Source organism: Raphanus sativus, unplaced genomic scaffold (genome assembly GCF_000801105.2).
Source record: "Raphanus sativus cultivar WK10039 unplaced genomic scaffold, ASM80110v3 Scaffold1734, whole genome shotgun sequence".
Classification (NCBI taxonomy): Eukaryota; Viridiplantae; Streptophyta; class Magnoliopsida; order Brassicales; family Brassicaceae; genus Raphanus; species Raphanus sativus.
The window spans coordinates 530-5,570 of record NW_026617043.1 but is presented as its reverse complement, the minus strand read 5'-3'; the positions used below and the strand labels follow the sequence as shown (position 1 = coordinate 5,570).

Below are 5,041 nucleotides of genomic sequence, written 5' to 3'. Positions count from 1 at the left end.
TTGACATCTTGAAATGAAGTAGCTTCATACTCCCCCTCTCGCAGTACCTTGTAGTCTTCTTCTAATGGTGTTTTAGCTTTCCTACTTCCAAGGTTTCCTGCCTCATTTAAAATGTCAAGTGTGTACTTCCTTTGAGATAAGAAAAGCCCCTCTTTAGATCGGCATATTTCAATCCCAAGGAAGTACTTTAACTCTCCCAAATCCTTAATATCAAAGGCAGTTTTAAGAAAAGATTTAGTTGAGATGATACCTTCCTTGTTGCTACCAGTGATGATTATATCATCAACATATACCAGTATGACTATGATACCTTCCTTGCTGGTGAGTGTGAAGAGAGAATGATCTGCTTGAGACTTCACAAAGCCTCTTCCATTCAGTGTTGTGCTTAGCTTGTGGTACCATGCTCTTGGGGATTGTTTCAATCCGTAGATGGCCTTCCTTAGCCTAAGCACATTCCCTGGTTTCACCATCTTTTCAAGGCCAGGAGGAGGTCTCATATACACTTCATCTTCTAGTTCTCCTTGAAGAAAGGCATTCTTCACATCCATTTGCCACAAGTCCCACTCTAAGTTGACTGCAAGTGATAGAAGGATCCTTATGGTATGTAATTTTGCTACTGGTGCAAATGTATCCAAGTAGTCTTCACCATAGACTTGTGTGTAGCCTCTTGCCACCAGTCTGGTCTTCTTCCTCTCTGGCTTTCCATTGGCTCCATACTTGATTGTGAAGATTAGCCGGCTTGTCACTGCTTTCTTCCCTTTGGGAAGCTCACTTTCAAAGAATGTTTCATTCTTTTCCATAGCTCCCATCTCATCTCCAACTGATGCTCCCCACTCCTCATCTTGCATTGCTTCCTCATATGTCTTTGGAATCCATTCCTGATCCAATTCAGTGATGAAGGCTTGATGCTCTGCTGGGTAGTGAGCTAGTGAGCATACTGCACTAATGGGGTGTGCCACGGCTTCTGCATTGAAGTACACTCTTGTCTTGGTCCAATCTGAAGCTGGTTTCCTGATCCTTGTACTTCTTCTAGGTTGTATCTGTTCAGGTTCTGCTTCAGCTTCAGTGACTCCGGTTGGTGCTATCATCTCATCTTGATCATGAGATACTGAGGTTTCTTGAGGTTGCATTGGTTGTTGCTCAGTACTATCACCCCCTTCAGGATCAAGATGAGTGATCTCAACATCTGTAGCTACTTCTTCAGTAGCTTGTGTGGGAACCTCACTGACCGGGGCTGGTGATCTAGATAAACTGATGCCAAGCCTCTCCATCACCACTCTAAGGTTACTTGCTCTGTCCGAGGCAGATTGAGATAGATTCTCAAGCTCTTCCCAACTCCTCTCAGCATAATAGCCTTTTGATTCCAGAAACTTAACATCCTTTGACACTAGGACCCTTCTTGTCTCTGGAACATAACACTTGTATCCCTTCTGATGTGTAGAGTAGCCAATAAACATAGCCTTAGTGCTCTTAGGCTCTAGCTTGTTCCTTAGTTCTCCTGGTACAAATACAAAACAAACACACCCAAAAACCCTCAAATGATCTATGGAAGGTTTAGTTTTGTTCAGTACCTCATATGGTGTGGAATCAAGGAGGACTCTAGTGGGAGTGCGGTTGATCAGGTAAGTGGCAGTGACAACTGCATCTCCCCAAAACCTTTTAGGGACATTTGCATGAAACATAATGCTCCTGGCCACCTCCATTAGATGCCTATTCTTTCTTTCTGCCACACCATTTTTGTAATACCCCGATTTTCCAAAATATATAATAATAATAATAAATAATAAATAAAGAAATAATCCTGAAATCTCCATTTATTACTCCACATAAATAATCTCAAATCTCCATAAATCCAATAAATAGCATTAAATTCAAATAGTATAATAAATCTAAAAATCTCGGTAAAGCACAAAACCGAAAATCTGGAATAGAAATAAAGAAAACGCCCAAAAGCACCAATCCGAAAGCAATCACTCCTGTCTGCCAGGCTCACCTGAAAGAGAAAAGAAAGAGGGATGAGCAACAGGGGAGTCACTCAGTGAGGTATGGGATGCTAACCCGCAAACCACAGACTCAGTACATAGCACTACGACTATGTAAGAGTAGCTCTAGCATGAACAGACAAGATGCCTAGCACATCACACAAAACAAACAATACGCTGATGGTACATAGCTAGTCCACACACCCTGCGTTCTCCTCATACGGATATACGATATCATAATATGCGTCGATAGTCCAGACATCTCTGGACCCCCGCACTCCACCAATATGCGTCGATATGCAAACGTCTCTGCACCCCGCACCACACAATATACGTCGCTAGCTCAGACGTCTCTGGGCCCCCGTACTCATCCACTATGCGTCGCTAGCTCAGATGTCTCTGTGCCCCCGCACTCTATACGTCGCTAGCTCAGATTTCTCTGGGCCCCCGTACTCATATGCGTCGCTAGCCCAAATCACTCTGGGCCCCCGCACTCACCACATAGTCCTTACTATATAACTACATATATACATATATATAACAGTCTTTAACATCAATCATTTCACACAATCGTTGAATCCTCTATTATCCTATTTCCAGTTTAACAATCAAATTAATAATAAGCAACCAAGACTTTCAAACATACTCGATTCACAAAGACGGATCATGTTTCGAAACTAGACTTTCAATAATAATAGTACTAAACTAGCTCAGGATTTAACGGAATAGCCCTCACCTTAGCAACTGACCGGAAAGAACAACGGAAGATGGTCAACTGAGATCAACTGCAACACAAGAGTCAACGACTTAGGCGCAGAGTCTCAAGAAATAAAGTTTCCATTTTTGGAAACTTTCCTAAAATAGAAACTTTCCCAAAATAGAAATTTTCCTAAAATAGAAACTTTCCCAAAATAGAAACTTTCCTAAAATAGAAATTTTCTAAAATGGCGGATTCCCTAAAATAGAATTCTCTAAATAGATTTCTATAACTAGAAATATGGAGGCGGCAAACTTACTAGAAAAACCGCCGGAAACTCGATCGAAATCTCGCCAGAAGCTCGCCCGAAAATCTCGCCGAAATCTTGCCCGGAAATGCTACCGGAAAAATTCACTAGTGACTGATCGTTGAATAATTCAACAACTTGTCACGCGCAAAGAATACTTTGACTTGATGAGAAAAAGGAGAAGGGATGGAGTTTCTTATATAGGGCAAAGGAAGAGAGGTAAGTTTCATAAACTTCCAATGTGGGACAAAAATAAAAAGGAATGGGTTTTGATTAAAATAAAACAAATGGGCCTTACTCCTAAGATCCGGGTCGTTACAATTCTCCCCCACTTAATCAGAATTCGTCCCGAATTCCAAAGAGATGAAGAAAGAACGTCCACAGCTTCGAAGAAAAGAAAGATAAAAGGTAATAGACGATGGAAACGAAAGAAACTTGGTCTTCACCTGCAGAAGAAAAGAAAATCAGAATCTCTAATGACTAACCGAATGATGCTCGGCAGAAGGGTGCATTTTTTTTTTCAAAAACTCCCAATCCCAAAACATTGAAAAATCACTGAAATCCGAGTCCCATAAATCGCCGTCCCGGGTCAGAGCCAGGACGGAACCCCGCTCTGATACCAAATTGTAATACCCCGATTTTCTAAAATAATATAATAAATAAAAATCTCCAAAATCTTCATTTATTACTCATCATAAATCCAATAAATAAACATAAATCCAATAATAGCATAAATCCTGGAAAATATAGATAAAAGCTAAAAACCGAAAGTCTGAAAATAAGAAATAAACTTCCAAATGCACCAATCCGAAAGCAATCACTCCTGTCTGCCAGGCTCACCTGAAAGAGAAAAGAAAGAGGGATGAGCAACAGGGGAGTCACTCAGTGAGGTATGGGATGCTAACCCGCAAACCACAGACTCAGTACATAGCACTACGACTATGTAAGAGTAGCTCTAGCATGAACAGACAAGATGCCTAGCACATCACACAAAACAAACAATACGCTGATGGTACATAGCTAGTCCACACACCCTGCGTTCTCCTCATACGGATATACGATATCATAATATGCGTCGATAGTCCAGACATCTCTGGACCCCCGCACTCCACCAATATGCGTCGATATGCAAACGTCTCTGCACCCCGCACCACACAATATACGTCGCTAGCTCAGACGTCTCTGGGCCCCCGTACTCATCCACTATGCGTCGCTAGCTCAGATGTCTCTGTGCCCCCGCACTCTATACGTCGCTAGCTCAGATTTCTCTGGGCCCCCGTACTCATATGCGTCGCTAGCCCAAATCACTCTGGGCCCCCGCACTCACCACATAGTCCTTACTATATAACTAGATATATACATATATATAACAGTCTTTAACATCAATCATTTCACACAATCGTTGAATCCTCTATTATCCTATTTCCAGTTTAACAATCAAATTAATAATAAGCAACCAAGACTTTCAAACATACTCGATTCACAAAGACGGATCATGTTTCGAAACTAGACTTTCAATAATAATAGTACTAAACTAGCTCAGGATTTAACGGAATAGCCCTCACCTTAGCAACTGACCGGAAAGAACAACGGAAGATGGTCAACTGAGATCAACTGCAACACAAGAGTCAACGACTTAGGCGCAGAGTCTCAAGAAATAAAGTTTCCATTTTTGGAAACTTTCCTAAAATAGAAACTTTCCCAAAATAGAAATTTTCCTAAAATAGAAACTTTCCCAAAATAGAAACTTTCCTAAAATAGAAATTTTCTAAAATGGCGGATTCCCTAAAATAGAATTCTCTAAATAGATTTCTATAACTAGAAATATGGAGGCGGCAAACTTACTAGAAAAACCGCCGGAAACTCGATCGAAATCTCGCCAGAAGCTCGCCCGAAAATCTCGCCGAAATCTTGCCCGGAAATGCTACCGGAAAAATTCACTAGTGACTGATCGTTGAATAATTCAACAACTTGTCACGCGCAAAGAATACTTTGACTTGATGAGAAAAAGGAGAAGGGATGGAGTTTCTTATATAGGGCAAAGGAAGAGAGGTA

General features: G+C 41.2%; 1 long non-coding RNA gene across 2 annotated transcripts; it reads right to left on the bottom strand.

Annotated features, from left to right (window-relative positions):
* Positions 1–1,794: 1,794 nt before the first annotated feature.
* On the bottom strand, positions 1,795–4,814 carry LOC130504685 (uncharacterized). Of its 2 annotated transcripts, none has more exons than XR_008941364.1 (2): positions 3,285–4,814; positions 1,795–1,993 (listed from the first exon to the last, which is right to left on the bottom strand). It is a non-coding gene; the product is annotated as an uncharacterized LOC130504685 (long non-coding RNA). The 2 variants fall into 2 exon arrangements; XR_008941365.1 differs by lacking the exon at positions 3,285–4,814 and adding an exon at positions 2,719–2,981.
* Positions 4,815–5,041: the final 227 nt, after the last annotated feature.